The 21,910-nt window shown below is 46.9% G+C and overlaps 1 protein-coding gene across 2 annotated transcripts in view; it reads left to right on the plus strand.

Moving 5' to 3' along the window:
• The first annotated feature begins 530 nt into the window (after positions 1 to 530).
• rhbdf1a (rhomboid 5 homolog 1a (Drosophila)) overlaps positions 531 to 21,910 on the plus strand; it is a 44,946-nt gene continuing 23,566 nt past the window's right edge. For both annotated transcript variants that reach the window (XM_036553367.1, XM_036553366.1), the window contains exon 1: positions 531 to 811. The gene's annotated coding sequence lies outside the window, so the exon portion shown is untranslated. The remainder of the gene's footprint in view (positions 812 to 21,910) is intronic.

Consider the following 21,910-nt stretch of genomic DNA (forward strand, 5'->3'; position numbering starts at 1 on the left):
ACACGGGTTCAGTTTCTGCCTGGAACTGAAAACATTCAATGCTGTTTTATGGCCCTAGTGTTTGTCGAGACTTAAATGAATGTGGACACAAAGTCACTGAAGTTCATCAAATGCCAAACGTGATACATTAAAAATTAACACGTGTTAACGTTAACAAGTTAAATTTTGTAGAGTGGGCTACATAGGCAAGTCCGTTAGTTACCCCCTTTTTAAAAAAATACACGCCCCATCCTTCCTTCCGTTTTCCCAGTGTGGGTGAATGAATCATCCATACAAAAAACCCCTTCGATTCTGATGTCAGTTTTTCGCGTAAAGAACCGCTTGTACTCAGCTGTTTAAAACAAGTGGTCCACTCGCTGAGTCACGCCGTATCGCGGGGCGTGCCGTGGGTCAGCGCAACGTCCAAATACACCGATTGGCTGCCGTACTTGACAATCAGTGTCCATGCCAGCGATTATTGAGTACTCTGTGATAGTAGGCGGAGCTTTCAGAACCTCAAACTAAACTGCAGGCAAACAGAAACGCGCCGGGGTTGAGCGCAGACCGGTGTAGCGGAATGTGCAGTCTATTGCATGGAATAAGGACACTCCGTTGGTTGTCTGGGAATTCCTGATCGTTGTGAGACTATTCCAGGATCTGGATCTGGAGTTTGTTTTGCAAAACCGGAATTTATATATTTTTTATTTTTGGTTTTGCACATTTGTCATGAAGTGACACACCAAATATTTGAACGGACGAGACCTCAAGCTACTAGATAAACAGGCTTATATTGCCAGTCTTTTGAACAGTTGAAGATTTGTTGCCAGCCAGGGTAAGTTCTGTCTTTTGTGTTAAGTATATATGGAGCTATATTAAACTGCTGCTATACTGCAGAGATATCAATATTACTCTAGTGTAAAAGTACATCGTTCTTGGAACACAGCGTGCCTTTGCCTGTTCGCATCTGGCTGTACAGTATTAATTTATGTATCTGTAATGTTTATCAGAGGCGATGGAGAGTCACTAAATAAGCATAGAGTTGCTTATTAATAAATAAGGTCCTGATTTATTAAACGTAAAACTGAAGCGTTCGTTGAGCTTGTTAGGCAACTTTGTACACACGTATGAATGACGGAAAAGAATGAGATCATCACAGTATTTCCTTATACTCGTGCATCCACGTAACCGTGTCTGAATGAAATCGAATTTGCATGTCTTTTGGGCTGGAAAATATTTAAAAGATATTAATCCCTCCGCACGCTTGTAAAACAGCAGGTGATACAGTTGACGTGCCAAGCAATCTCGGGGTATCAGTCCTATGTATGTGGTGTGAACTGTATGACGTAACTATCTGAATCGTAATGTGTTACCTTTGTAGCTACACGCAACCAGCTAGGTACAGCTACTTAGCGACCGCAGAAATCCCGCTTGTGTGTCCTAGGCTGGACGTTTTAGAACTCTGTCGTACCGGCAATGCGTGCGGATATCCTATGTTTCATTTGCAAGTCATGGCTCGGAAAAGAAACATGTCTAGCTGTGGTACATTCATTTTTGCTTTCGGGATTCCAGGGAGTGGAATCTGGCAAAACTCCCAATGACGATGTGCTAAATGACATTTGTACATGGCTGATTGCTTCTGGATGTTTTGCCAACTTGTGCACTTGGCTAATTAATGCGTTTAGTTCACGCCCGTTAAAGTAGATAGGATTTTTCAGCTCCCACTCGCGGAGACGGCGGAACGGAGCAGGCATGTAGCTTGCGATGGTAACGAGCTACATGCATGTGTCATGTGCTATTAATTGTGTTTACAGTGAGGGCCACGCAGCGCATTCTCCGGTCTGCTGGTATCGGTTGAAATGACACCATCGATTTGCTAGCCGTCACTCACGGCGTGTAATTCAACACACCCATCCCGGGGAAGAGGCCAAATATAGCCAGTTACTTGTTTTTCTGTATTCCGTTCCTTGCAGGGACATCCCTGTGGAGGAACATGAGAAAATGTTGCTTCGAAGCATTTGCTGTTCTGTCCCTCATACAGCTGTATCATTGTGACCTGGAGATTTCTGGGATAAAATAAAAAAGTTCTAGGAAAGTATTTGTGCTCAGATATTGTTGGTAATGGTGATGGGAGCGAATTAAAGCGTGCCTGATACCGTAAGGAGAACAGGGTGCAGACATACATTAGGAGGGTGGCTGAGATCTATTTTGGCCTGAGTCCCAAGGAGGTCAGTGTTAGTAACCTCATCTTAAAATAAATTATATTTAACTGCAAACCACTCAATATGATTCGAAGCAGGAATTTAAGCAAATGCAATGTGTTAATGGGCTGATCGACATAGATCTGAAAGAAAAACCCAATGGGCATCATTTATTGTTAGGCCCTACGTTCTAAAAATGAAATGTAATTATTTTTTATTAAGATAAAGGACATAATACGTTTGCAATTACATATTAACAAGGACATTGTCAGACATTTTTAATAAAAACAAGACTAATATAAACAATTCAAGTTCATACCGTTGCGTTTTGACCCATCCGTGTGTTAGTTTCGTCCCGACTGACGGGGTCAAAAGTAACAATGCACAACTTCCATTTAAAGTCAAATTATACCGTTTAAGTCGTTCCACATTTGTACAAAATAGCACCTGATATTGACAAAACACACATGTGAGTTGTTGATCACAGCGAAAATTAGTCTCTATCTGTAACGTTATCTTAAAATGACGTTTATCGGTTTATCTGTTTAAGTGTTACTTTCGTCCCGGCTCTGCACTAATTGCGTGCAAAAATATGAAAAATATGAAATCTATCGAGTCGACTATATATTTAAGTTACATGTCTCAACATATTACAAGCATATCCACCTGTGCACACACGTAATTGTATGCATTTATTATGAAACACGTTGTACAACTTTATATTTAGCAAATATGACAAAAAGTAGACCCCACCATTAAAGTAGCCATAATTGTTATGTTTTGTAATATTCACAACATATATTTGACGTATTAAAGTAGGCACTGAGTCTGGTTTTTTGTTTTACTACATACTGACATACGTCACTGTTCCATAAGTATTACTTGAGTCTCGAGTCATTAATGACTGTGTGAAAGATGGTTCATATCTGTCATGGAGAAGAAGACAGACAAACTTTAGACCTGCGTTCTCAGCTGCGAGCGCTAGGCCTAGGTCAGTCTGGTGCGGGTCTGCAGCAACGTACATATTTGTGGGAAGGAAATAACTAGGGATGAGACAATAAATTGAAATTTGGTATATCGCGATCCAAAAACATTACGACCCATTTTGTAAGTCAGAAAATGATATCGCAATATTTGCTACTGTGTATTGTACCCTAATCTTGACCAAGTAGAGCTTTAACTGCACATGTCAAGTTCACTTGTCTCTCGTTGCCCATTCACAACCAGAAAATATCTTTTCATTGTTGCTTTTGGTCTTCATTCATTTGGTCTTCTTTCATTGTTGCTAACTTTAGCCAAAGTTAGTCTTTGTGTTACCTATCATACTGGTCCGTATCTCCACCACGTCCTTGGCAACGTATTTCACGAGCAGCTAATGAAGTTGTGTAGAAGCTGCAGGTTTGGTACCCCGTAGACCCGGGTTCGAGGCCAGGTGGGGTGACTGCTCTCGCCCTTCGTGACATATGGTGTCAGTAGTGGGATGGCTTGTCGTGAGACCATCGGAGGCATGCCCAGTGTGTGAGCCGTATGAGGGACCCCCAGGTTAGGTTGACCCCGGTGTGAGGGACCCCAGAGATGGGTGAAGCACTAGTGAGTGGGGCACCCTGGGTATGGTGGGCGAATACACAAGGTACGCCTCTGTGCGTGAAACACATGGGTGCGCTTCCCAAACGGGAGGGGAGTATGACAGAGTGCTGTCACTACAACTGAATATGCTCTCTGACTGCCATACCTGAGCCAGGCTCTTTGGTGTTGTGGTCAAGCTGCAGGTTTGGTAACCCTTAGACCTGGGTTTGAGGCCGGTTGGGGTGACTGCTCTTGCCCTTTGCTGCAATGAGACTTTATTTTGTATTTTGCATGGCTAAAAATTAAATATCAATTCTGAATATTCATACTTTGTCACTGAACTGTTATTAGGCTCTATTGAATCACGTTGATATTGAATTGTGAACCTCATATTGTATATTGAACCGAATCGTGAGATATATTGTCCCATCCCTAGAAGTAACGATCGGGCGCTGTTCTTAGGGTTAGCCTCTTACCATGCTTTAAGACAGCCCTATAATTCCTATCCACTGGGTAGGAAGTGAGGCTGTGTTTATGCTGGCTATGACTCCCCTGTTGAGCTTTTTCCCTTAGTGCCTCTAGTGGTAAAACTTCATTACTGTAGTAGCAGCCCTCTCTTGTGGGTCCATGTGTGGGTGAGGGACAGCATGTTTGGTACAATGTTTGGTACATTGCGGCTGCCCCTGAACACTGATGCCCGGAGAGAGGCGGGAGAGAGGAGAGACTTAGAGAGAGAGAGGGGAACTTTGGGTAACTCCAGTCATGCTAACAAAACCAGTTTAAATCCTTTTGGGTAGAGAAAGAGAGAGAGGCAAGCAGGGGTGCAGGAGGTGAATTAGAATTTTGTCATGGATTTATTCAAAAGCAAGTCAAACAATGCTAAAAAAGAAAAAGGGCTGAAAAATACAGAACCATATTTGGCAGTGGGAGATCCACCCACTACAAGGGAGGGAAGGAGCACAAGTCTTGGATCAGTCTCAGCAGTTCAATCAGAGAACAAAAGACTTTCTTCCACCTTGGAAGAAACACACAGCACTGTAAACCCTCAAATTTTTTTTACAGAATCAACAGTATCGTTTGCCATTCTGTCATATTGAAAATGCAATCTAGTTCTGGGTTCAGTCATTCAGCCAAATATAATAACCAAATCCTTGTCCCTGTTCTCAAACGTTTTTGCATTCCTGCTAGGGTACATAAGGTCTGCTTGTCCCAGGATGAAGCTGGCCAGACATGCTGTGTCCCCTGTGTGTGTAGAAACACATTAATTATTTACCACATTAATTAAAAGGTGGCTGTAGGAATGAAGGGTTATTTGACTGAGAAGCTGTCGGGGTAGAGACTATGAGATAGTGAGAGAGGGAAGGAGGTCTGGGTGGGCACAGGTAGGGAGAGATAGACAGCTTGATGAACTAGAATGTGTGTGTGAGAGAGAGAGGGGTCAGAGGGGATGTAGAGAGAGAGAGACAGAGCTATGAAAGAGTGGTGAGTCCAAACGTGGGTTTTACAGTGAAGGGAGCAGGTGGGAGAAGGCCTGGTCTGGCAGTAGTGTGTCGGTGCCGCTGCAGGGGGCGGGGGGTTACGGGGGGTTTGGGGAGCTGGGGCGAGGGGGGGTGGGTGTCTGGCGAGAGGGAAGCTTGTCGCAGTGAGTCATGGTGTGCTCTGTCTGTCCATCTGTCTGTCTGTCTGGCCAACACAGTAATCCCACACTGGGTTATTTTCTTTTGGCTTGTGAAAGCCACCCCTCTGACCCTGCCTTCGTTGGCTCTGTCACGGGAAATCACGGGGTCCCTTCGCTATCATTTACCCCCCCCCACCGGCATTTACTACCCCCCTCATGGGCTCTGAAATCCACCTGCCCCTGGCGTGAATCCAGGGAGCCTATTTCTGTCATGGGTCGTAAATACACCGTACAGTAGATACAGGAGCCATTTTCTGCCTGCTCCTCTAATGACATTGAACTTGGCCCACTGTGGCCAATTGTTGTCAGCCTCTCATCGGGGCCCACACTCGGCTGGAATTTTAAAGCTCCGTTGCCCTTTTAAGGGTCCTCTCTGGTCAGGCATCCCCCAGCGAGCAGTGGGAGTACTGATGTGCCAAGGTGGTGGTGGGGGCTATTGTGTTTTACCAAAGTTGAAAGAGGTTTGCTGTGCGTGGGCGGGTGAATCATTCTAAATCTGGACCTTGTTTAGGCCAGGCGTGCGTTATCTGCTCACACGTTCCACTGTTTTCCTCAGAGGGGCTGTGTTGTGTCTTTTCTGAGGGACACAAAAAAATAGAAGCCGTGGCATGCTTCCTGGAATGAGCTGCACGTTATGAAATCCCAGGGTTCCTCTGGGGACCGGCATGTGCGCGGAACGTTCAGTACGTTCGCTCTGCCTTGGCGGCTCTGAGGAGGTGGGCGCTGCCCACAGCCACAAGGCATCTGATCAGTGCATGGTCTGCTTCACCGGCAAGGAGTCTTCACTGGACTCTTTGCGCAATTGTCCTGGTAGGAGTAACATCTATTCCAACCTTCCTTTGATATGTGTTTCTGGAAAGTCTACCTCCACAAGGATCAGCCGGTTAAGGCACTTGTTCCTAATGCAGGCTGAGCCATACGGCCTGGTTTTGAGTCCAACCATGTCACTTGCTGACAATGACCACGCTTCTCTCAGCACCCTGCAGCTCTGTCATGTTCCTGTAAGATGCTGAGAAAATGTCAGGATTATGGGCCTATTCTCTGTTCAAAATCCTGATGCACTATGGGACGTGTAGTGCAAGAAATGTGTTTGAGCCTTGCATTTGATACACTCTCTGCTCCCGAGGTTGTTGTGATTAGATGGACCACATGTCCAGCTGGATGAAATATATAGCTGTGTGAAAAAAGATTGAAATAAACTGTTATACCTGGCACCTGGCACTGGATGAGGGTGCCTGAGAAGGAAACAAGTAACAACAAAATCATATATATAATTCTTTCATGGGCTTGGCTTTCCTGCATTGTAAAGCTGTGATAAGTGTATGTCATGCTTAGTGACAGCTGACAGAGCGATAGAGGCTAGCGTGTGTTTTACAGAATTTCTTCCCATTTGCATAACATTTGCTGTGTCACTGTGTGTCACCCGCCATAAACCGCTACGGTTTCTTATGAAACGGCACCAGTGTGGGGAAGTGGTTAGAGGAGCTTGCTCCTGATGACGCCAGATCAACAGACAATATGGGAATTGTCAGCATATTAAGTTTGCTAGGCAAAGAGATAATACAATGTATAAAAAAGATGAAAATTTTCTAATCCAGTAACTGGTGTCTGTCTTGCTTTAGGAATGTGCAATGACAGCCTACAGCCGCCTGTCGCTATTCTGGCATCAATGGTGACACAATGCGCATCTCGCCTTGCGCCCGTGTGCCTTCAAGCCCGCATACAGAAGCACGCGTGAGCCGACATTTTGCGAAGGAACAGTCAAAGTGACAGGGTTTTCTCTCTGGCGGCATACGCTAATTGCCTTGTGTCCGGGCAGTAATGTCGGCCCTTGAGGCGGGTCACGTTCCAGCTGATCACGCGTGTGTGCGGAGTGTCTCTGTTCGTGGAGCGAGGCGGGCGGAGACCAGAGCGGCCCCTTTGGGCCTCTGCCCTCCGCACCTGGGCAGCGTGCGGCATGAAATGCCTCACTCGCTTTGATCTGACTTTTGCTGTAGATCTAACAGATTTCAACAGACTTTGGGAATGATTGATGCGCAAACGAAAAATAGACCTTTTAGTGTTGAGCTTGTTGGCCGAGTATAATGTTTCACCGGGTCCCCCTCCATTGTGTGCTCTTCTTCACCACAAAGGGATTGGCTGAGAGAGCTGGGAGTTCTGGTGTAACAATATTTGGCCCCCTATTCGGAAGGCATACAATAAGACACCGCTGGCTTCCCACAGATGGGCGGAAAATTCAGTTTTAAAAGCGTCCTTTTGGTTTTACGATTTAAGTCCTTAAAACTCCCCCACTCACCCACCCACCTCCAGGCAGAGTGGCTACATTGGCCACCTGTTTCTTCTTTGCAGGTGGTTTGTTGTGGTGGCTGTGGTGTTCGTATATGTGTTCAGAGGACTTCCCCCCTGCACCGGACGCTGTGTTTAGAGGGAGCTGCTCGGCCCTCACTGTATGTTTCCTGTTTGCGGCTTGATTGTGCTGGCTTCGCCCTTCTCGTTGCCACCAGCCTACCACGTGCCAGCCCCGCCCTTTGCTACTGTTGTAGGCTGATGGACCAGGGAGGGGGAAACTCTGATTTTAGTCATACAGAACAAAGGGAGCACAACTGCATTTCAAGCTGTTTGTTTTTTCCTGGCCATTGCATGGGGCAGAAAAGGTTGAGATTTTAGATGGCGCTCTGCCTTGGTCAAGGTCAGGATGTTGGGGGGGGGGGGGGGAGGGTGCGTAATGACCAGGGAGGCAGGAGCACTGTGGGGGAAACACTGAGGCCAGGTGAAGAGGAAGATGCTCGGTGCTTCAGTCTTCATCCTGAGTCTGTGTTAACTCCTGGAGTGCTTTGCTTAACGATGGATTCCATCTCCCCAGGTAGTCCTGAATGCACATTCTATGCAACTTATGTTAACTGTGAATGTTTAGTACCTTTTGTTCCTAGATTTGCATTGTTGCAAGGAGATATTTCTTAAAATAGGATTTGGGTCCAATAAAAAACACATAATCATTCATTTTGAAATGAGCAAATAAAAAAACAAATTGTTGCAGGCTAGGGTAGAAACACACGAGCATTCATACCCTCACGTGCACACACACACACACACACACACACACACACACACACACACACACACACACACACACACACACACACTGTACCTTTGAACAGGTTCCTATAAACTAGAGTCTAGCCTGTACACACGTCGACCACTCTATCTCTCTAGAGGACAGAACTGAATTGGTTCTCCGGTGTGCACTGGACAGATGTTTCGGAACAGAAGCAGTTCTACAGTCTTGCCAGTTTCAAGTCAGGTCACTCGACACAGATTAGTGCTGTTTACAGAGGAACTGTAACAGAGTGATTCACAGGCTCACCTTGTAGGCCAGGGCTTGCTTGTACACTATAATGTTTATCATCTCTCCCTCTCAGTCCTGGATCTGTAGCTGCCTTAAAGGACAGGATGTGGAGCTTCGGTCAGGGCCTTTCCCTGGGCCAGCCTGGGTGATATAATATCTCAGCAGTGAGGTAGTGTGGATGGTAGTACAGTTTTAAATAGGCCAGCCAGACCCCGCGATGCTATCTTTGGCACAGCACGCCCGCAGACCGCGTGGGCTCAGGGCTAACGCAGATCGGCATTGTGCGCTAAACTCGAGGCTCGCCTGCTGGCGGGCGGGATTCATCATTGCACGGTAGCTACCTCTGTCAGTATGCATGTGTGTATGTGTGTGTGTGTGTCTCCGCTTGTGCACAAATCTGTGTGTGAGTGTGTGTGTGTGTGTGTCTGTCTGTCTGTTTCCCTGCTTGTGCACAAGTCTGTGTGTGTTTGTGTCTGTGTCTGCTTGTGCACGAGCATGTGTGTTTTTGTGTATGTGTCTGCTTGTGCGCGCGTATGTGTGTGTGTGTGCCCTCTGTTTTGTGTGTGTGTCTGCTTTTGTGTTTGCATTTGGGTATGTGTGTGTACGCATGTCTGTGTGTGTGTTTCTGCATTTCTGCGCACTTGTGTGTGTGTGTGTCTGTGTGTGTGTTTGTATGCATGACAGAATCTGCATTTGTGTGTTCGTGTGCCTCATATCAGGCAAGGGAGCATACTGCTATATGCAGATTGTTGTGTTCTGTGCTGGATGGGCTGCCAACACTACACTGAATGTGGCCTGGGGCAGCCGCAGCAGACACAGCTGCTCAAGAATGCTGCTATAGTGTCCAGAGCCCAGAGTGAGGCCCAGCAGCACCTGCAGCACACACCTTTCCCTGAGGAGTCTCCAGCATTGGAGTCAGAGCCAGGAGGGGCACTGCCTTCTGCGTCTGTGTGATTCCGGTGGAACACCATCTGGGGGTGTGTAGGTGGGTCTGTGGGCAGTGAATGATAATGGTTCTCAGAGTTTGTGTGAGGGTCAAGATTAGAGTGCGGATGAGCAGTCCACATCATGTGCAAAAAAAGGGGCCAGCTCTTCTCTACTCCTGTTGATTGATTGTCATTCCACCACCTAGTGGTAAAACAAAGGTTCCGTCATTACTTTCAGTGGGGCAGGAGCAGAATTCCCTGCTGGGGCACTTCTGCTATACCCTTGGGCAAGGTGCTTAACCAAGAATTGCCTCAGTAAAAATACAGGAGTATACAGTTGTAACCTATGTAAATCACTCTGGACTTCTGCTAAGTGACAATAACATAATGTAATGGGTAAACTGCTGATACATTTCCAGAAGACAGCGCCCTTTAAGCATGTCTTCCTCTTTGGATGAGCGGTTTGACTTCCTTGTTCCTGGCAGGGAGCGATAATGACGGGCCAGCCCTCTCCATCTGGCTTGTGCTGTTGCTGCCCTGCAGGAAAGTGCCAGGTGTCCCTGCAATTGGCCGTTTGTCACCTCCTGGGCACGGGGAAACACCGCATCGATGTGTTCCGGTGGCGTGGTGAGGTGCTGCTCGAGGGCACGTCGCTCGGAAGGACGCTGGGCATGTCATCAAAAGCGGTGCCCGAAAAAGATGAACAAGGAAGGATTCAGGCTGATTTGATTCTGCCTGACTGTGGGGACGTGGCCTGGCGTTCAGGTTGACTTTGAGGTCAGACGGCCCGGAGATTGTTTTCTTTAGTGGGGGTGTGACAAAGTCACCCCCCCCCCCCCCCCGGAGAGACCCTGACCTTTGACTGCGTGTTTCTGCACTCCGGTGTTAGCAGCTAGCTATTCCTGTGCCTCCTCTGACCTCTGACCCCCCTGGGGACCAGTCTGAGGGTCATGTGGTGGAAGGCTAGTGCGGAAGGAAATGGTTAAAAGCACAGTACGCTAACAAGCAATGTAAAAGATTTCCCTCCTAACAACATTAACACGTCTTTACAAGTGAATGCACTTCCCTGTTAACAGCAGCACTTCAGTTCGCAGGTCAACAGTCTAGTACTTGTCAAAAGAGTAATGGTACAGTAATACAGGTTAAAAGATCACCCACTTAGCAGCAGCATATTACCATACAGGTTGCAGATGCCCCAATTAACAACAGTACACGAATATTGAGGGTAAAAGATGCTCCATTTAACAAGAGTACACTAACATACAGGGTAAAAGATTTCCTTCCTAACAACAGCACCATATCATTACCGGTGAAAGGTGCTCCCTTGTAATATCAGTACAGTAAGGCAGAGGTTAAAACTTCTCCCTCTCAACAATAGCACAGTAGCAATATTGTATCTCCCTCTTTGACAGCTGTCTGCCATATTTTGGATGATAGTCAAACAACTGGTTTTCATATTGGTGTTGGATCTTGCCCTGGAATGGCATACAGGCTGCTGAAAATGGCCTTTATTATACTGCAGTTTTAGTAACGGCTGTACATAATATCCCCAGCCAGCGAGAAGGGGGCTGAATGCCGCTTCCAGTGTATTTTTGGAACCGAGAAAACAGCACGAAGGTAATAACGCTTTATCAACCCTCATAGTTATTCATGGCGTTCTCTTCACTTGAAGTCATGTTCAGCCAGCACTGCGAGCTGCCTGTAATAAAGGAATCGGGGGGGGGGCTGTGTAATAGCCACACTCCCTCACAGAGGTGGGAGAAGAGCTCGACGTTGCTCGGAGACGGCGCGAGTGGGAGAGCCGGCGGGTGCGGAGGGTGAGGCGAGGTCGTACGAGGCGAGGCTGGGCGCCTGTTCCGCTTTCTTTATCGAGGCAGAAGGCTGTGGCCTCTCCCTCGCTCCTCAAGCTCGTTATGCTCAGGAAGAATCCTATCATGAAGGTGGGTGTGGTGCTCTGAAGCTCTCAGTAGCACGGTCCTGTGACTGTCGCTTTTCCGGGACAGATTTCCTTAGTGAGGTTTTGACCCCTTCTGAAGGTAGCAGGCCTAGAAATGTTTCTACTTTCTAGGCGAGCAGCTCCCTCTCATAGCAAGGGCAGTATTGATGTTTTACCACTAGAGGGCAAAAAGGCAAGAAATGTGGCTGCAGCCGAATGGTGACAGTTAGATCCTTGTTTTTTCCTGCTTCAGCCCTGATCAAGAGGAACTCAGCAAGATAATCTTAAATGACTGGGAGTCTGTTCTTGATGAGCTCCGTCATGCTCTTACTTATAAGAAAGTAATACATGTATGGTTAAATATGAAATTCAGCATAAAAGGAATGAATATTTCAATATTTATAAGAAGTTTCAGAAATGTGTCATATCACTTCTTCTCACTTTCAAATATGTCGTTTTTTGCATATATGATTGAGTGTATTTTATTTAACTTTTATGATAAACTCTGTGATATATGCATAGTTGTATATATATGACAGCGGCAGTGATTGATGTATTCTGGGCAGATGGTGAAAGGCTGCTTCTTTGCTCTGGGACATTTTTAGCATGAGTTACTTTTTCACAGCAGTTCTGACTGAATGCTAATCCGCTGTGGCTGTGAGAGGGAGAGCGGTGCTGAGGTCAGCTCCGTTTCCTTCCCCCCCCCTCGAATTTGCATTATTCATATATGCGCGATTACATCGAACAGAGAGACCCCGGCTTTGGATGCGTCTGCCCGCCAGGCACCTGACCATGCAGTTAACATCAGCTCGCCTTTTTTTTTTCTTTTTTTTTCCTTCTGTTATGACAAACAGTATAGAGTTTGAATGTCAAGGGTCCACCTTTGAAAAGTAAAACAAAAATATCCATATGCTTTGCAAACTGGTTGCATGGGGCAGTGATTAGGGGAAAGCACGAGAAGATGGTGGGTTTGTACTGTTGAGCAAGGTACTTTACCAGGATCACCCCTGTAAATACACAACAGTAATGTGTGAAATACAAGCTTTGTGGGTTTTCCTGGAAGGCTGAGTCAGCTAAGAGAATGATGTAATCTGTATAGCACTCTTATCGGAAGTGAACAGGAAAGAAGATGCAGGTGTTTGGGCAGGGGTTTAAAAGCAGACACAGGGATATCAAAATGGCTTGTAGACATCCTGGTTATTTTACCCAGAAGGCTGTGGGGCATGCTGTAGATTGACTGTCGTGCTGTGCAAAATTCTGTGTAGATTAACGGATGTTTGAAGGGTGTGGATTGGCTTGAATGGTGGTCACGGTCAGTGGGTTGAGAGTCTTGAGACATCCAAATGATGATAAGTGAAGCATCACAGAATTTTCCACCGCATGAAGCACCAAAACCAATGTTATCTGCTGTAGACATAAAGACGACAGAATGAGAGTTGGGTATGTTTGTGTGGATGTGTGTGTGGATGTGTGTGTGTGTGTGTGTGCGCATGTATGCACAAACGGGTGCGTGAGAGTGTGTTTGTCTGTGTGTGTTTTATGTATGTGTCTGTGTATGAATTTGTATGTACTGGCATGCGTGACCATGTATATATGTATGTATTCACATACTGATGTGAAGGAGGGTGTGTGTGTCTGAAACAGTGGCCTCAGGAACCTCGCATGAAGGACTAAAACTACACACATATAATTACCTGTCAGTTACTGAATCTTGTATGACAAGATTTTTAATCAGAATTAATTCAACGGAATTACCAATTGCCAAGGGTTTGTAAACCCCTATCTGTGTCATTCTGTCTTCCTGCTGACACTATTTGATAGTAATGGAACAATGATTTGCTGACCTATGTAAATGATGACGGGCAAAATTTTGTAATGATGGAAAATTTTGAACCCTGTCTGTCACTGTGACGATGAAAATGTATTCTAGCTGAAACTCTGGGCCTAAGATAGCCTCACAGCCTGAGCCGGCCCCAGTGAGCAGGGCTTTTCAGATTCCCATGTTTGAATGCTAAAACCACAGATGGTTTCCGCTTAGAGGCAACGAAGCAATGTGTGACACCACCTAATTTTGTAGTTCTTTTGTAGCAGTTTCTTAGTGAGGACTTTCATAATAGTAGTGTTTGTTTGGTGATGTGTGGAGAGGAGACCTTCTGAATTAGAGAGCTGCACTGCAGGGGCTTGAAAGCAAATAAAACTGCATTGCCTTGACATATGAGAGGAAGATTTATTAAGTGCTTTTAAAGGACTTCTATAAATCTCAGAAAAATCTAACTGTCCTTTTAGCTTTTTAAACCAGACCACTTACTTTAACAGCCCTTAGCTTTTTATAGTTGTGGATTGTCCATTTTTAGCAAATTCAGCAATTGTAAATGGGTCGGAAACACCTAGCAAGTGGAAATGGAGCCTGGCCCCTCTCTGCCGGGGTGTCTGGGCTGGGTTTCGGGGTCCTGATCAGGCCTGGCCACTAGAGAGAGTGGGTGTTCTTTTCGCGCTGGGCGATGGGTTGGTTGACTCCACGGGGGCTTCGCGGGTGGATTAGAGGCCGATTTTGACAGCCGCTCGCCTCCCCGCGACCAGAAATCCGGCCCTAATCCCCGGTAATTCACTTTGTCCCACCCGGCCAAGCCGCGCCTCCCCCCTGGGGCTCCACGGCAGAGTTAAGAGCCCTCCGATTTCACGCTGTGTTCTGCATGGGCTGGGAGAGCAGGGCTGTTTCGCTTCCCTGCCCTCCCATTGTGTTAAAAGCACATTATTTTGTGATTTATTTGCTTCGCGGACGTCCTTATCTAGGGCAATTTACATCTCTTGCATTTTCACATATGAATGCGTTTATGCAGAGCTGGGTGGTAGGCTGAAACAATTCAGCCCCAGGAGCTCGCTCAAGGGCACAGCTGCAGCAGCCCACATGGGATTTGACCCTGCAACCACAGTTTACTATTCAGGGTTTCAGAGCCACAATGCCACATTGCCACCTCATATATCATTATGGTCTTATAATTTGTGTATGTCGATGTGCTCTTGAAGTACCTCCATTCTGGACACCTGATGCTAATTTGCTTTTTGTAGCTGGGTATCAACTCTTAAATGTTTACTTGCGCATATGTGTGCACTGTGCAGGCAGCTTATCATTTGGGAACCGAGTCTGGTTTTCCTAAGATCTAAAACAGTGCATATGTTTATGTGTTAGTATGCATATGTGGGTGTGGGAGGAGGTGGTAACTGGGAGGGGTTTAGAACCTGCAATCACACAGAAACACAGCTATAGATCTATATCTGAACTGTTTAGATTTCTATCTAATCTGGTCTGTCATCTGTTGTTTTCGTTGTCTTTTCCTTTTTATGGATGGCAGAAAACACACCATCTTTTTTATGATTGCGAAAGCCAACAAAATTTGCTTAAAAAACAGGGCATAATCAGGATACAATTAATGTCAGTTTACAGAGATCTATGACTGAAAATGAACACACAGACACACCCACCCACACACATTTCTACCAGTTTTGCAATGGATTTCAGCCTATTTCAACACTGTGGAATTCACATGCGCTGCACTTGAAGTAACGGGTTTCCTACATCCGGACCTGGGCTTTCCAGTGTCAGTGAGGCACCTTTTTTTGCACTGAAGAAGCAAAAATTCTATTTTTAGAATTTTTTTGATTAAAAAACATGTCGAAATCGAGCGAAAGACATAACTGTGCCATCAGAAAAAAACGGAAACAGAAACTCCAGATGAAATATTGCGTGTCTCACGGTGGGAGGGGGAATGTGCGGCAGTCTGTGTCTCCCCCCCAGCCTTCCCCCAGCTCTCGCTGAAAGCGCTTCCTGTCTCTGCCTCATGTCTTTCCATCCCCTTCTCTGCTTTATGTGTCTTTGTTTCCTGTCAGCGGCTCTCTGACAGGCAGGAGCCAGGCCTCTCTGTGTGCGTTGAAGCTGGATCCGCCTGCTTTGATGTGAGGTGGGGTCTGGCGTGGTGGATCATTTCTTTGCTTCGTGTCGAGTGTTTCTGTGTTTGTGTATCGCTGTGGGATCTCATGTCTGTCCAGTGGGGGGTTTCGTGGATCCTCCTTGCTGTAAACACCTATGGGGGTGTGCTTTTCAAAGCCCTGGTTTATTGTTTGAACTGATCCCTCTATTTCAGCAAAGAAAGTCTCACTTTGATAGAGGGTTGTTTCTCATCTCACAGTTTCTCGGGGGCGAAAGTATTTAGCTCTCTATTGTCTTCGGAACAGCAGGAGAGAGAATCTTCGGGCTCATTTAGCCTGCCTCTGTTTATAGGTGAACTTGAGATTCACAGAAAGTGAGACCCATAGTCGTAGATAAGTCCTGCTGAACTTCATATCCTGAAGGCCTTGATTGCAGCAGCTGTGTCAACTCGTTTTTTAAACCACCTACACTGACAACTAAGTAGGGCATCACAATTGGCTCTAGTAATATTTGTTGAATTGTGTGGCTGGATTTAAAACCTAAGGACCCTCCAGGACCAGGGTAGATTTTCCCTGTGGGCAGTGCAGCCCTTGCAGGACCAGGTTAGAGTAGCCGTCCAGGCACTCCGGCCCTCCCGGGCCAGGGTAGAGTAGCTCTGCAGACATTGTTCCCCTCCAGGACCAGGGTATAGTGTAGGCTTGCAGACATTGCGGCTTTACAGGACTGGAGAAGCATCTTTCTGGATTCTGAGGTTTTTTAATCTCATCAGGCAATCACTTTGAGATTAAAAATGTTTCTTTCAAGAAAGACTGACCTGAAAGCAGTGCAAATGCCAGCAGTACAAACAGATTAAAAAAGTAATAAGCTAGTGTGTTAGTGCATTTCTCAGTTGTTATGCTTTGGACAAGACATTTTCAGTGCTCTAGAGAACTGATAGAATAAGAGCATAGCGGTGCCTTGCCTTAATGACTGAGGTCTTCAGCCTCCTTCTCCTTCTCTTTAGCAGTATCAGGGAAAGCCTGATAAGCCTGGCTTCTGCTTACCTCTGAGACTTTTAGGCCCATTTGTAGGCCCAATTTAGGGTTTGTCATACTAGAGAGGTTTTAAATGGCCCCATGAGCCACCTCTCGGCTCAGTTTAACAAGAAGGCGAGCAGTGGGCGTCTTGTTGTATTTTTGGTGCACCAGGGACAGGTCCAGAGGCTGTACGTTTGGAAAGTAGTCCTGCCTCAATGTTTTTTTCTTTGTTCTTTTTTCTTTCTCTGGCCCAACGAGCCAGTGAGAGGCAGAAGATCGAGGTGCCGAGACGCATGCCCGCCACTCAGACAGATGCAAATCAAAATCCCAGCCCTGCGCGGGGAACTCCCGTGGGACGAGCTGTTGGAAATTTGCATAATCCAACCGCTGTTTTCCTTCCCCTGCCCAATCACAGGCTAGCAGTGGGTTTCCTCACGGTCTCATTTCCAGTCCTTCCCTGCTGCTCTTCTCAGGTGGCTCACCCACACAGTCTAAATGCCACCAAGTGACAAAATATGACATTTTTACTTGTGTGGGTGTCATCAGCCAAAGACCCAATCACCTGGGAGTCTTTAAACAACATGCTGGTGCCACTCCTTTGTCCTTTCCTGTCATCTCTGGTCCCTCCATATCTCCCTGTTTTCTGCTATCTGAGACTGAAACGTTTGCTGGCTAACGGGCCTTGTATTGGCGCCGGTGTGGCTATGGTGTCATCATTGCCCCATAGCTTGCCGCCTCACTCATCCCGCCTGCATCACTCAGTCACTGTGATGCAGAATCCTGTGGGTGCTGCCGCCTGCATGAAGCCGGCATTGCTCCACTGTCCATTAGCACAGGAGCACCCACTCCTCCCCACCTCTGTCTCTACTGATTGGTCTGGGCTTTGGGGCAGGAAAGGAGGCATGGAGGAGTGTGTTGCCAGGGAAACCTCCCCTGCACCCCGCCCTCCCCTCTCTGAGGCCACGCCCCCTGACAGCAGATCCGGTCTTAGAGATAGCGATCTTGAGGCAGGGCGGGTCAGAGATACTGAGGTGAGAGATAACGAACTTCGATTTCCAGAGATCGGAGTCAATGTGTATGTTTAACCTTAGACTGCAGTTTCTGATATATTGTACTGTACTGTCTATACGGCTTTGTAACTGCATGCTGTCTTTGTGTTTATTAGTCATAGTGTACATCAATATGGGCACAAAATCTTTCATATCAGTTAACAAAATGCACACTTCCTCTTTCTCCACATCTCTATCTGTCTCGGGCTGTTACCACTCCTCCCACACTTTCAATCTCTTTCTTGAACTCTCACATGCTCTCTCTCACACTCTCTCACTCAGTCTTTCTCTCACATTGTCTAACTCAGTCTCTCTCTCTTCTTTCTCTCTCACACTGTCTCGTGATGCATAATCTGGTTTCTTTCATCAATAATTGTGAAGTAGAGAGGAGTAAAAGAGGCTTGGCATTGGTGAGCAACAGTGGTTTGACAGAGTGATGACATTACACCGTTATTTGCGTAGCAGCCACTCTGATCTGGAGCTTGCATCTTCTGTGCAAGGGACTGATGTGTTTTTTGACTTGGTCGCTTGTGTCCAGTATGTCCTGTGGTCCTGGTCCTGGTTCTTGAAATCCAACCTCTGCTCTGTAAGTCTGTAAGAGTCCGTCAACATTTTACATTTTATATTTTACATTATTTTGCTGAAGCAATTCAGGTGTAGTACCTCCACCTGGGATTCAGCAGTAGTGCTCCACTACGGAGTCATCAAACAAGCAACCTCTGGGCTGATACCAACCTATTTTATTATTATTTTGAAATCTGGGAAGAGCAAATTGAAGATGAGCATTTTTGTTTCTTCTCCTTCAGTGGTGCCTCAAAAATGATTAAAAATCGACAGATATCTGCTTGAAGAAGCACAGTTCTGCCAGATCTCATTCTGTAGGCCGGGGAGACCCCCCCCCCCCCCCCCCATTGGCTCTGCCGTCATGTTGGCATGGTGACCACGAAAATGAGAACGGAAAGGAAGTGGAGATATTTCAGGTTTTTTTTCTTTGAAGGCGAAGAGGATGGGTTCAGAAAGTGAAGTGTGCTGCCCTGACCTCAGATGACAGCCGTGGTGCAAACGCAGCAGGGGGGGGGGGTGGGGGAGTGGAGATTGGAGAAGTGAATCTGCCTGACGAAGCATTGCCTAAGATGAAGGCGCCCTGACTCGTCTGTGACATGCGGGCCGTCACCCGTAACGTTGAAGGCAGGGGTCAAAGCGCTGAGAGGGAAGCTAACCGTTTCAGGAAAATGCAAAGCATTCAGATGCAGGTGTTTCACTTATGCGGCAGCAGAAGGTGGTCCTCCCCCACGGTAGGGGGTGCTGCTGAGTCACAGAGGCAAAACTAGCCAATGTGCAATCCCAGGAGCAAACTGTGGTGTGGCTAGATTGACCTGAAATCAAGATGTCCTTCTATTGTTGGCTCACATGGCATTCGGAGCTCTGCCCATATTCTCTGCCTTCAAACTCCCACGGCAATGTCTAGAGGCCAGTAGGTGTATAGGATCGGAGACACGGTGACAACAGGTTTGCATTTGCAGGAATCCCCAGGCACTCATTCCCAAACGCAGCAGCTCCCAACAAGAGCCGCACATAACAAAGCAGAGCTGAAGACCCAGCTCTCTGTTACAGTGGATGTGGGGCTATCAGAGATTGACAGACAGAGCCGCCCGGTAGGAGGTTAACATACCCCCTTCAAGACACGTTCCTGCATTTCCTAAATATCATCCTCGGTTCTGGCAGCCAGTCTGCAGTGTGAAACTCGAGGCCATAGTCCCAGTGTTTGGCCGTGCGCTACCGTCCTCCCCTTCTGCCTTTGGTTTCACAAACCCCCCAGGAGCAGTCCATCCGACGGTATGTGGAGCATTTCCTTGTGCGTGCAAGATGTGTTTTGCCAGGCCCTGTGCCCAGGCGAGTGGAGGATACCCTCGTCAGATGCTCTCTCCTGCAGACCTGTTTGAATATCCGCTCGGGTTTCATCTGAATATGTGCGAAAGAAGCTTGTGATTGGGCTTCATACACCACTACTGGCTGGTGTGATAGCACCACTTGCCACCAATTGTAGCATGCTGTTATGGGGCACAAAGTATTTTGATCAGTTTCTACGAGTCAGTGATTGACAGTGTGTGGTAGCTCCATCCATTCTGGAGTTGATGAAACCCTGGAATGAAGTCCCGTCACTATTAAAAGCTGCCTGTGAGACCACAGTCGTTTTTTTTAGCAAAGCATAACACGACACAAGGGACCTGTTTGTGCCAGGGCTGGTTTCAAATTCATATCACCATCTCTTGAACAAACCCATTGCTAATGAAGCCCCCTACCAGTCACTGGACTGGCTGGTATTTGGTAATGGTGTTCAGAATGGCTACCAAGGTCATATTTTCTCACAACACAAGGTCTTGCTTCAAAGATGGCTGTGGCTGGGCATCAGACTGCAAGACACTCATGTAAAATGAATGCCGTCAGACATAAAGCGAGAGCACTCGGAGCGTGGTGACAGCATTACTCGCTAGAGAGAGATCCCAGCGTGACATTTGCACCGGTGGCTGCGTCACTGTCCCAGACCGGCACAGTCACCTTCGCCTCTCCTCTGTCTCCTCTGTGTTATAGTCCCTCGTGTCTGTCCCGAAAACTCAGAGTCTGCCAGCATCTGAAGGTCAAAGCTTGTCAGGTTCATAATTGCTCTCTGTTGGATTAACCCCCCGAGGTTAGAGGGTTAGAAGCATGACTCTGCAATCAAAGCATAGGTGAGCAGATGGAATTTGGATGGGTGAAGAAATGCACAAGAGGACATGAAAAACACCCAACCCCCCACAAGAAACAAAGCCCGGTTCACCCTGCAACTCTCCATTGGCGTCAGGCAGGCGAGCGACAAGCCTTTGCGGGAATCTCTTTGGGGAAAGAAAAAAAATGACACTGTCAGGAAGGAAGCGACCCAGAGCGCAGGGGCCATCCATCAGGGCCTGACCCTTCTAGGGCGCCCGTCTGCCGGCCTGTTCCTAGCGGGGCAACCGTAAAACTGTGCCAAAGCGACGTCGAGGAGACACTTCTCTTAATCCCGACCCTAAAGCAAGGCTTATAACAAAAACCCAGCAGGGCAAATACACACAGCTCGAATGCTCGACACTGCTGTTGCTGTCTGCTGATTGCAGATAATGTGTTTGGGGAGCATTTTTTCTAACGTCGATTAGGACATTTAAATGATTTCCAGGCCCTTTGGAAAGGGAGGTTATCAGTCTTGCCAGACCGCTACTGAAAGAGTAAACACGAAACATACTCCAGCACTGTGCTGGTTATTTATGCTGTTTTGGGGGGGAAGAAGGAAAATCCTGAGTGTTTTGCGATAAGGAGAGAGGAGCTTGCTTCATGTCTTCGGCTGCTTTCAAAAAATACGATGTTGTGATATGACCATTAAAGGGTTTGATTTCGTTTCCGCCGAGATACAGTGTCCTAGTTTTCCAGCTATCACGCAACATGAATAGCAGACGAGGTGCACTGTTTTAATCACGCTAATGGCTATGGGAGGTACGGCAGGAGGACGCGGCGTTTGATTATAGGCCTCTTGTGCCCGCCTCTCAAGGGAGAAAAGAATGAGCTGTACTTGAACTGTGCAGAAGTACATAAGGATGAGTCAATTAACACAGAGGCTAACGCTGCTCTGCACATGCTTGTCTGAGGATTTTAGTGCATTACGTATGCGTTTGGTAGAGGCTCTCAGCCTAAAGAGCTTTTTACTTAGTGTCTGTCTGAACAGCTGAGTATTTAACAAAGCAATTCAGGTTGAGCAGCATGCTCAAGGGTTCAACAGCAGTGCCTTGCCTTGGATTCAAACTCCCAACCCCCACGTCTCCCAGGTCAGTTCCCTGCAGGGATTAATCCCTACTCTCTGAGCTCCTGACTAAAGATTCAGTGCTGTCAGTTGTCACAGAGGTACAGTCGGATATTAATTACGTGTGGGTTTGTGGCCACTGGCTGAACTGTGATTAACGAGAATCTGTGCATGGCAGAAAAGTTGAGCCTCTCCTTCATTGTAAGTAAGTGCCCAAATCTGTGAGCGTGAGGTCAAACACCAGAGAGGTCACACCCAGATCTGCAGGGAAACGATCAAATATGTGCTCCCTCTGCTCCGTCTTTCTCTCTCTCTTTCTGTCTTAATTGGGGTGCCATATAATCAATTCGTCAAAATGACCAAAGCTGAGGCGAAGAGACTTCCGTGTTTACGAAAAGCCGCTTCGCCACCGGAAGGGATGTGATTAGTGCAAGATGAGGGAGTTAAGGAAATGCCTTTCTGTCTGAACCATCCTCG

Source organism: Megalops cyprinoides, chromosome 19 (genome assembly GCF_013368585.1).
Source record: "Megalops cyprinoides isolate fMegCyp1 chromosome 19, fMegCyp1.pri, whole genome shotgun sequence".
NCBI classification, from domain to species: Eukaryota; Metazoa; Chordata; class Actinopteri; order Elopiformes; family Megalopidae; genus Megalops; species Megalops cyprinoides.